Source organism: Marmota monax, unplaced genomic scaffold (genome assembly GCF_021218885.2).
Source record: "Marmota monax isolate L192 unplaced genomic scaffold, Marmota_monax_Labrador192_F-V1.1 WCK01_AAM20220418_F8-fsc00442, whole genome shotgun sequence".
NCBI classification, from domain to species: Eukaryota; Metazoa; Chordata; class Mammalia; order Rodentia; family Sciuridae; genus Marmota; species Marmota monax.
The window spans coordinates 473-11862 of NW_026692662.1; the positions used below are offsets into that span (position 1 = coordinate 473).

The 11390-nt window shown below is 43.6% G+C and overlaps 1 long non-coding RNA gene across 2 annotated transcripts; it reads right to left on the reverse strand.

Moving 5' to 3' along the window:
* Positions 1-895: 895 nt before the first annotated feature.
* LOC124093889 (uncharacterized) lies at positions 896-9087 on the reverse strand. Of its 2 annotated transcripts, none has more exons than XR_006852067.2 (4): positions 8793-9087; positions 5052-5738; positions 2954-3070; positions 896-1552 (listed from the first exon to the last, which is right to left on the reverse strand). It is a non-coding gene; the product is annotated as an uncharacterized LOC124093889 (long non-coding RNA). The 2 variants fall into 2 exon arrangements; XR_009226945.1 differs by lacking the exon at positions 8793-9087 and adding an exon at positions 7414-8780.
* Between the last annotated feature and the right edge of the window lie 2303 nt (positions 9088-11390).

An 11390-nucleotide genomic window follows, 5' to 3' on the forward strand; every position in this document is an offset into this window, starting at 1 on the left:
CTATAGCCAGCATCAAAGGTGTAAGTGACCATGTGTTATGTGGCCACATTTGGTCAAATGCTTAACTGCTGTTTTGAGAAAACATGAACTAGGTACTACGAAACAGAGATCATTATTGTGACGCTTCCAAAGAAGCTTCTGAGGATCTGTTTACCCTTGATGTCTGAAATACTCCAAATGTGAGGCAGATGAATGGAAGAGCAGGGAAATTCCAGACACCTTCAACTGTTTATGTAGGAGAATCAGCATAAGGTGGAGACTGAGGTAAGGTCCAGCTTGGAAGACCCCAGGCTTCAGGACGGCTAAAGAGCCAGGACTTTAAAACACTAAGGTGTGCATCTGGAAACACTCTTGCTATTTCTGGAGCTCCCTAAGACATGTTGTTTACGTGGAATGCAAGAGGCATCCTCCTTCTTGATCCACAGAATAAAGCAAGGCCTTCTGGAAACCATCCAGAGATGGCTCTGCCCTGAGTTATTTTATTTGCTCCTGGTCACTTGACAGGTCTTCTCCTCTTTAATACTTTGGTGATGAATTGAGTACCTCAAAGTTAGTTGAGGATGGAGAGTTTGTAACTAATTGTTGCCTGTTTTCTCAGCAGGAGAACCTCACCCAAAACTTTAAGGCATAAAGGGAAAATTTTTAATATTCTGTTCCATATAAATATATTCACAGGTTAAAAAGTGTTTTTCAGTTTGTGTTATGACTTCTTACTCGGGTAATATGAGTTCCTCTCTGTGTCATACACACTAGAACACCCAGCTTTGGTCTCAGGTTCTCTGTTGTCAAATGGAGACCAAATCCTGGGATGGACTGTCTGTGGTTAAGAACAAGAGGAAATTTGTTAATATTGTTTTTTTGTGCTTTTTCATATATAGAAGAAATAGAACAAGAGAAAGGTAAGTGACATTTATTTTTGACCTATGCAGTAGTTTGACATATACACAATTGATCTTTGTGATTGTTGCAACAAAACCAAAATCCATTAGCAATTCCTTTAATCACCTAAAAATAATGTTTGGGGACAATTAAACCAATATCGTGGTAATTTGAAAGGTCCGTATTGAGCATTCATAGAAGGTAGACAGTCCTGGCAGGGATGCGGGAAGGCGTGGTGTGGGGCTTCAGCCCTTCCACCTCCCTCGCGCCCCCCAGTGATGACGAATGACTCCTCCCACAGCAGGAGGAGTGAGCCCATGGGTCCTGCTGAGGAGGGGCCAGCCAGGCCAAGTTGCTGAAGAGCAGGGACTGGGAGTGAGAGGCGGTGGTGAGGAAGGAGAGCGCTGGCTGCACTGCTGTCCAGAGTGAGCCAGCGGGTGGCCTGGTCAGAGGAGAGGGACATCAGCCCTGGGACTCTCTTTCCCAAGCCCAGGCAGAGCCAAGCCCAGGCGGCCAGCACGCAGATCTCGTTCCAGGAGAGAATGTTACCTGAACGCTGGCCAAGAATTGAGAGGCCGAACGGATCTGCGCTCAGGTGGTGCTGCGCATGTCACATTTTCTTGAGGGCAGAGAATGCATTATACGGTTAGGTGGGAGGTTTTCTGGAAGAAAGCTAAGAAGGAATCCACTCAGAGACGCTCCAATAAGCAAACAGCCTAAAAGTCAGCCGATTATTTGGTATTCAGTATTTGGTATTAAAATTCACAAATCAGATTTCTTCCTGAGCCATTATACAAATCTAACAGTGCCTGATCTATTGAATAAAAACTGTTTCATTGAAGGAAATAAAATCTGTGTGATTTCTGTGGTTCCTTTTAATTTATTCATCCATTCATTAATGTTGGTTCATATAGGAGATAAATAAGTGGTGATTAGACTTTAATGTGTATTAATGGGATCTGAAATCAGACTGACCTGTTTAAAATTATTTCAGTTCTTAAGATTTCCAAGATCTTGCAGTTTTTTAATCTCACTCAGCCGCATTTTTCATTTGCAATTTACCTATGATAATGCTATTGAGGTGATAATATCATTCACACTCAAGATTAAAATTTTGCATATTTAAATACCTGAACACATATTACAGATAATGTTATTCTTACTACTACCAGAATCATAGCTATTAATTTCCAGAAAAAGCATGATTCTATCTGCTTTACCAAATTCTGAGATCCCATGAAATCAAAATGAATCTATGGCATCTATTTAATCCTCACACAATTATTTCTGTGAAATAATAAATTAGCTTAAAAATTAGTTTAAATAATCATGTAGGCAACAATGTATCCTGGGCCTGAATATTCTCCTCTCACATGCTCACTGCTCTTTCACTGACAGAGCTGGTCTACGGCCCAATATATTCATAAAGTATTTCACTACATTGAGCCTCCCATGACCAGGAATTGTTGACCTGTGCATGGTGATAATGAGTTAAGGGTCATCAGTTAGGTGAATTTGCATTTTCACCCATGTCAGCTAATTTTTTTTCCACTTGTTTGTTTTTCAGCTGCACTCCTGGAGAAATGTGGTAAGTTTTAGTTAGCCATTGCATACTGAAACCCACCATTCTGTTTTAGGAAGATAAATCTCTTGATGTGCTCATGAATATGATGATTTCACCATTATCCAGGAAACGGTCGCGGAAAGGCTGAATTCATGAACCTGGGAGAAGTAGGAATCTAGTCCTTAAATTATGTTGGGTTCTAGAGAGAGAGAGTTTCTTCTTTGTCCACTCCAGTATCCATTGCCCCAAGTCTCTGTAACACTGTTTTGCTCTCCCAAGTCCACACTCCATCCAAATGCAGCCTACCACTGCACACACACACAGCCAAGTGCCCTGCCATTGCTCATCCTAGAGCCACAGAATGGTCATTGTCTCTGGAGGGACTGGGCCTGCTCCACTGCACACAGTGCCACTGCCAAGACTCACAGCCCCACTAGAGGAGACAAGCCATAGGGTCCCAAATGGAAGGGGCTCTGCCTGTTCCTAGGGACTCCGAGCCTCAAAACTTACCAAAAATATCCTGCTTCAGCGTGAGACGGCTGTGTGGGTGCCATGCCCAGGGGTGAGGAGCCTGCTCCTGGGCTTGTGCCGCGGCCTGTCGACTCTCCCAAAGGGGGGCTCTCCATGCTGCCAACACATAGAGATTTGTGTGAAAGCAAAGAAGCAAGAACAGCACGGTGGGACTGTTTCAAAGCATCCCACGCTGCTGCCTCCCCTTAGGCACCAGACGAAATGCCACCAGGTTTGCCAGGAGGTGTTGTTCACAATGGTATTTGCAAAGTTGTCCCTGCTTCATCTGACTTTGGAGGGAACTCAGAGGCAGATTCTCTGCCTAGCAAAATCTTCTTCCATAAGGTAAGCTACTAAGTACAGCAGTGCTTCAAATGAGCCTGTGCAAAGAAACCCCTCATTGGATTTAGGATGACTTCAGACACATCCTGTTCTTTAAGCCTTTATTTATTTGTTTGTTTATGTTTCCAATAATTGTGACCAACTCATTCATACAGGGTAAATCAAACTTGGTTTTAATTTAAAATAAAATCAATTGCATTTTTTGGTTTGGGTACCAAGGACTGAACCCAGGGATGCCTAACCACTGAGCCACATCCCCAGTCTTTTCTTTATGGTTTATTTTAAGACAGGCTCTCACCAAGTTTCTTGGGGCCTCCCTAAGTTTCTGAGCCTGGCTTTGAACTTGCTATCCTCTTGCCTCTCCCTCCAAAACCACTGGGATAACAGGTGTGCACCACTGTGCCAGGCTCAAATGCATTTTTAAAAGAATGCAAACAAACTGCCCTTGTATAAGGAAAAGAAAAGCATCATGCATGGAAGAAGAAAAGCTCATAACTATAGTTTATGTTACTTAAATTGGTCATATTGTATTAATCTATTTTATGCTCCTATAATAGAATACCAGAGACTGGTATTTCATATGTACCTTGATTTATTTAAAGCACAGATTTACTTCTTACAATGGCCCAAGGTCATGGCACCAGCATCCTGTGAGGGCCAACTTGCTGCATCATTTCATGGTGGAAGGTGGAAAGGCAGAAGATTTCATGTGCAGCATAGAGAGGGGAAGGTGCCTCGCCCACTCCTTTATCAGGAACTCCCAAGAGAACCAGCCCACACCATGATCATGGCACTAACTCCTTCATGAGGACGGTTCTCCCATTACAGAATTGCCTAGTAATAGTTCTGTCTTCCAACACAGCTGCATAGCAGATTATTTCTTCCACATGCACTTCCAGGGACATCAGACCACAGCTTTCCATGGTGAAAATTTCTGGTCCCCAACATCTATGTCATTCTCCCATGCAAAATACATTTATTCCGTCTCAATATCCTCAAAGTCCTAATTTTTTCTATCACCAAAGGAAAAGTCTAAGGACCAGAGTCTCATCTGAATCAGACACAGGGAAGAAGACTCCAGGTGTGAGTCACATGGGGACAATTCTTCTCCAGCCCAGAGCCTGTGAAATCAGCAAGGTTCATGATTCCAAATATAAGGAAAGACATGGGACAGGTATACTTTTTTCCAGTTATTATATAAGAGGGAAAAAGGAACAAAGGAGTAACAGATACCAAGCCTAAAACTTCACTGATAAAATAATATCTAGCTGGGCACAGTGGTGCACACCTGTAATCCTAGCAGCTCAGGAGGCTGAGAAAGGAGGGTTGTGAGTTCAAAGTCAGCCTCAGCAACTTAGCAAGGCATTATGCAACTCAGTGAGACCGTGACTAGAAATAAAATAGAAAATAGGGCTGGTAATGTGGCTCTGTGTTTGATTGCCCCTGACTTCAATTTCTGGTACCAAATAATAATAATAATAATAATAATAATAATAATAATAATAACAACAACAACAACATTAAGATTTAAAGCTGGAAGATAACATAATTTCTACTGCAGATTGATGGAGCACATTGATGGGCTTCCTCATGCCATTATCTTCATGTGTCTATTATTGTGCTTTGATTTTCTCTGTCCTACCTCTACCCTGGCTTCTCCTTCCTTCTATTCCCCCTCCAGAATACTTCCTCTTCTACTTTCAGTTCATCTTTTTACATATAAGGCATTAAGGTCTTTTTTTCTCCACATACTCACCACGATGTTTTGCTCTGTCTCGATCACAGCCATTCTAACTGGGGTGAGATGGTTTCTCATGGTGGTATTGACCTGCAGTTACTCCTTGTGGCTAATGATATTGAATGGTTTTTTATTTTGTTTTTTTGTTTTAAAAAACTTGAAAAGGAACTTTGATCATCTACTCTGGAAAGATGCGGGGACCCATGTCCTTAGCCCTGTCTTCAGGGCTGACAAGGACTTTGAGGATTTACAGAAAGGGGACTGAGGTCCAGTGTGAGGAGCTTACACAGCTGGAGGCTTTGCACAGCTGCCAATGCAGGAGGTCTTGGTCAGGTGTGCCCTGCCCATTCTTATCTCAGGCTGGTCCCACAGGGCCTTGTCCAATAAGGAAGTTGCTGTTGCCTGAGCTGGGGAAGCTGAGGTGGACTCTACTCTTCACATGAGGTCCATCCATCATCCCTTTTTCCTGGAATCCAGGGTGACTTTGGAGCAAAGAAGGTTGGTGTAAAATGCAAGCAGAGAGGCCGAGTCTTTAGTCCCCCTTTTAGCCCCCCACAGACATTTACAGGACAAAGTGAAGAATCTTAAGTCCTTGTCACCATCTTTCCTGTCCTCTGCCCATTCTCAGTCCTGAGGGACTGGAGTGTTGGCCAGTCTGGTCAGCAGGTTCCTTGTCCCAGTGCTAAACTTGTCTTTAAACAATAGCTGGAACATAAAAGCAAAAAGGATCAGAAGTTAAGCCTGAAAGTAGAAGCACCATGATAAATTATAAAGCGGAATATAAGTGAGCCAAAGTCTGAAGTTACCAGTTAAATAAGTCATGCAGGACTTCTCTCTCCTTTTAGATGGTTCCACAAATATGGGCTACTAAAAATATATAGTTGGGATCATATTTTCTTGTCTTTGTCTAAATACAGGGCCCCTGTCCAAGCTATTTGCTCCACCTTCTCTGTGCAGGAGTCTGGTGGAAGGGCTTTGGTGCCAGGCAACCGTCCGTGAGAACCCCTTCTCCGTGACTTGGGGGCTTTACTTAACTTCTGCTAGAGCTTCCACAATTGCACATAGCATCACATTAAAAGGCTTCTGTCTTCCTCTCAAGTCTCCCTGCATCCCTGTTGTCCCACTTCTCATTCCTCCTCTTGTTATTACATTGTTGAACTTCCCTGCTGAGTGTTCAAGACCAAGTAGGTGACGCCTGTGCTGACCCCTCTCCTTCTACTGCTCAGTAAGCTGAGACTTTTCAGGCCTACTCTTAGAAACTTTTGAGAAGCCTCTTGGCCCCTTCAGTCTCTTCCTCTACTAGTTGTGTCATCTGACAGAATGGGTCAAAGTCTTGCTGACCACATGGGGCTTGCCTTGAACTGTTAAGGACATTTCCCTCCCCAAAGACACTCCTCTGCAAAATGTTTGCAGATGGCTTCCTGGCCTCCAGGGTCCTCTTGGTCTCCCTGACTGATAGGGTAGGTGACTCACTCAAGTGGCGAGGCCCTTAGAGAGGGTCCTGGCTGACCTTGTAAAGCAAGACCAAAAATATTTGTTATTTTTCTTAGCCTTTATAATCTCACAGATGAGAAATATAGATAATCTTTACTTGTGTGTCTGCTTTGATCAAAATAAGAAAAAAAATTAAATCCATAATAGAAAAGACTAGGCCACTAGTCATTATTTACAAAAATAAATAATATTCAGGCATTAAACTATGCTTGTTACTTTCATGGAAAATATGAAATAAAGTTTAAAATGAATAGAAAAGATGATGAAGTAGCATTATTGGATGGTCTTTTTTGCTGTTATGAATTAAAATATAATATATAAGTAAAAAGATATTTTAACATTTTGTATCTAACTATTGAAAATGTAATAGAATTGATTCTCTCTCTCTCTCTCTCTCTCTCTCTCTCTCTCTCTTCCCTCCCTCTCCCTCTCCCTCTCTCCCTTTTTCTCTCTAATAATATGAATACATACTAAATAAAAATAATTGCCATGAAGAGCAATGAACCAGTGCATGGCAGTTTCTGACACTAGATCTAAGGAGCAGATTCAGTGACCTCCAGGGCGGACAAGCTCTGGCTCTCTGTGTGCCTCGCATGTGTTCTGGGAAGCCAGCCCATGCAGTCCTGAGCCCAGAGATGCCCTGTGTGGTCTCAGGCAGCCAGTTCCTTCTATCCCTGAGCCCAGAGATATGTTCCACATATCCAGTAATGCCACACAAGTCATATAAAATTAAAGCTAAGGATCAAATGTCTCAGAATTTTGTAAATTAATATCTTTCTACCTGTTTTATTTGTTTTAGATAAAATTAACAAAGAGCTTGGTAAGTCCTGTGTCTCTATCATAAGGTAAATTATAAATGTGTCCTGTGACCACTTAGAACACTTACCTCTTCCTATTTACTGTTGCAGAAGAAAGAAAATTCCTTGGAGAACAGGGTAAGTGAAGCCAGGATTCCCAATTGATGTGCCATGTGACATTACCTACAACAGCCCTGTCCTTCCCTGTCACCCAGTTAACCCTGAACATCTTCATCAATTGCAGGTCTGAATAAAATCCGAAAATTTGCAGGTAAGTGCAAAGTGATTACTCTGTGGGGAAGACTGACTTTGTGCTTGCAATGTCATCTGCAGTTCCATCAGTTCCCCTGTGAAAAAAGAGAAGTGTTTTCCCTCCCCATCTCTAGCACACATTTGAACTGTCAACATAATCTGATTCTGGGCTTACGTTCTTTCCAATAAGCACCAATTTGCTGACTAGGAAAGGTTTCGTTTTAGAAAAGACCACAGTGCAGTAGCTGTGCAAACAGGGGTAACATGGTGTCACCTGATCTGAAATAACTTTCTAGGTAAGTGAGAAATCAGTCCTCTCTCTGTCCTGACCTCAGCAATTCCACAGCCACAAGACTGTCTAGATCAAGCAGACTGGTGAGACGGGCTGGTTTCCTTTACTCTCTTCTCCTAAAGTCTCAGAGCTCTCATGCCTCTCAGGTTCCCCTGATCAACCTGCACAAACACCACCATTTCTCCTTGTAGAAAAGAGAAGGTGGAGAGGGCCGCCTCTGTGGATCCAGTCCCTGCCACCCCCACCGTGGGTACCCTCTCATCTGTTCGACTGTCAACCCTCCACAAGGAGCTGCCTCTGAACATGCCTTCTCAACTCTCTCCCTTGCCCTCCACTTTGTCCAGAGGCCCCGTTCCTGAAGACAGGCTCTGGTGGGGCCTCCCTCCCTCGGAGTGCTGCCTTTCTGGCTGGGTCCTCTGCCTGCTCATATGCTGCTATCCACCGCCCACCTCCCGCTGCTTGGGCCCTCAGGCACGCTCTGTCTCTCTGCTCTGCATGTAAGGGCCTCCACAGCCACCTCTATCCCTTTGAATCCACCCAGGTGGGTGGGGTAGACCTTGCTTAAATATTGAAGAAATATCCTGAGATCTGTACTGTCGTTATCTATGTCAAGGCCCTAACCATGGTCGTCCCAACCTATCACCAGTTCCTTTGGAACCTGTGATGAAACACCTCACGTCTGTTGTAGAGATGAAATAGTTCAGGGATAGTTCACACTGAGTCAGAACCGTTTTGTGTTTGGTTGTGGAATGGCCTCATGGGAAATAGCATACGGATCCTGTCCTTACTTATGGAAAGAACCTCAAGTGTGACCTGTTTTTGCCTTGTCTTACAATCTGGATGGTTCTAGTGGAAATCCTACCATTAATTCTCCTTCCTTCTGCAGAAGACATAATACTGGATAAAGACACTGCTCACCCTTACCTTGCCGTGTCACCTGATGGAAAGTGTGTGAAATCCGTGACCAAAAAGCAGGACGTGCCGGACAAACCTGAGCGATTTGATACAATGCCAGCGGTGCTGGGTCGGAACCGTTTCTCCAGTGGCAGCCACTACTGGGAGGTGGAAGTAGCAGGGAACAGCAAGTGGACCATCGGGATCTGTGTGGAGTCAGTGAACCGCAAAGGACAGTACATCTCTGCTAAGACCCAGAGCGGGTTCTGGACCCTGTGCCTGAAAGATGGCACGTACAAGGCCCTCTCCGTCTCCCACCACGTTCTCCAGGTCACAGGCCCCTCCTGAGGGTGGGCATTTTTCTGCAGTATAAGGAAGGGTTGATCTCGTTCTACAATGTGACTGAATGTACCATTCTCCACACTTTCAAAAGTGAGTTCACTGAGCCCCTGAGGCCGTACTTCTACCCCGAGCCTGCTGGTGAGAAAAGTACAAATGGCCTTACCATTGTCAAGGTGCCAGCCGCAGACCCCGCTGTCCCTCTCTAGAGCGTAGTGGTTATGTCCTCATGGGTCATAATGACAGTCTGGGTTGCCATTCCCAGAGCAGAGAGCTGCAAGCCACAAGAAGCCAGGCTCCCTGCAGACATTTGGGAAGACTCAGGATGCCTTCAGGTGCTCCGGCTGCTGTCCCTCTCCCCCTCAATGAATGTGCTTCCTTCCATCCCCTTCCCTGCAGAAAGACAAAGCTCTGCCATCCTTCTTAGACTCTGAAAGTGCTTCAAGACTGTCCTTGGTAGGTCACTGTCACATTGCCTAATGTGCTTTACCAGCTGACGGACTGTTTCTGTATGAGCAGGAAGCGGTGAGGTTTCCCAGGCAAGAGACCGACTGTCGTTCACTGTAACAATCGTCACTTTTCTTGAGCAAATACAGCACTGAACGCCACAGAATGGAGTAGAATTGAATTGCCCAGAAGGACACATGCTCTCCAGGCATTTCTGTGCAGCTCTGTGTGTAATCCCAGGGCCTTTAGGTCGCATGATCATGCACTCAGATGCAGGCCATGATGTCTGCCTCCAGCCGAAACCCTTCAGCATCTGCTGTGTTTGTTGCCTGTCAGAAAAGACACAAAGCCTTGCTCACAGAAGAACTAGAAATAACAGAAAATGAGTTTAGAACAACTCAAACTTGCACACTTTGTTGACTGAAGAATCCATTTGAAGAAACATTTGGTTATTTCTCATAATGTTAAATGTGTTAAATTATTACTATAATCAGTAATTTCACTGCTGGGTGTTATTCTAGAGCAATAGACACTATGAACCAAAGATCTTCAAGAATGTTCTTAGCAGCTATATTACAAACAACTGAAAACTAGAAATTAATGTCCTACATGAGAATCTGTAAGTAAACTTAAATCCATTCATAGCCCAAAATAGTGTTTGGAACTGAAAAAAAAAATGAGAGACTAAAATATGCAATATGTAGATGATTCCCAGATATATTTTGCTAATCAAAAAAAGGCAGACAGAAAAAAATGTGCACATCTCTATCTGTATAAAGTTCTTCAGCAGGTAAAATAAATATCTTGTAAAAAAATAAGTAGATGGTTTTGGAGGTGACTGAGTGGGAAGGGGCAGAACTTGAGTTTCTTCGTTTCACTGTGTTTTCACTGTTTTCAGTGTGGTCAGAAGTGATCCTTGCTCCTGTTATTGGTACCCTTGCATAGATCTTCCTCAGTGAGTAACAGCCATGCTCCCAGAATCCAGTGCAGTCAGTGTTAAGTAGCATCCCAAGTCACATCCTGCAGTGGACAGCAGGTGTCCTCTTGGCCTGCTGGATAACTCACTGTGAAACATGATAGCGCCAGGCCGTGAGGGCATTCAAGCAGTTCTGTGGAGAGGCCCGTGGAGGGAATTTTAGGCCTCCTGCTCATATCCATGTGGATGAACCAATTTGAAGTGGACAGTCTGGCCCCTGTAAAACCAGCAGCAACTAGAACTTCACAAGAGATTAAGAGCCACAGCTACTCAACCATCCTCAAATTCCTGAAATACAGAAATGACAAAAATCTTGTATGAGAAACTCTCTCTGTTAATGGACTAAACTTTAGGATGATTTATAATTCTGCAATCTATACAACTATTAATTGAAGAAAAATTAATTTTAAATTATAATAAAGAATCCTTTTAGCAGGTTTGCTTTGCAGTGTCATGGCTTAGCCCATTTACACACACACACACACATACACACACATATAAACATATATACATATATATTTATGGCTTACTTTAATGCCTTTACTTTAAATAAAAATGAATAAATAAGAATGAAGCAAAATGGCAACTGAAACTCCAAGCCGAACAGATATCCATTATTTTGGTCAGTTTTTCATCACTGTAAGCAAAAGACCTGAGAACAATGTAAAGGAGAAAAAGTTTATGTGGCTCTCATGGGTTTCAGAGGTTCGGTCCATGTTCAGAGGACTCCGTAGGTCTGGGCCTGTGGAGAGGTAAGCGTCATGGCAGATGGGCACAGCAGAGGAAATCAGCTCAGGACATGACAGCCTGGAAGCAGGCGCACGTGCGCGTGTGCACACTCACACACACACACACACACACACACA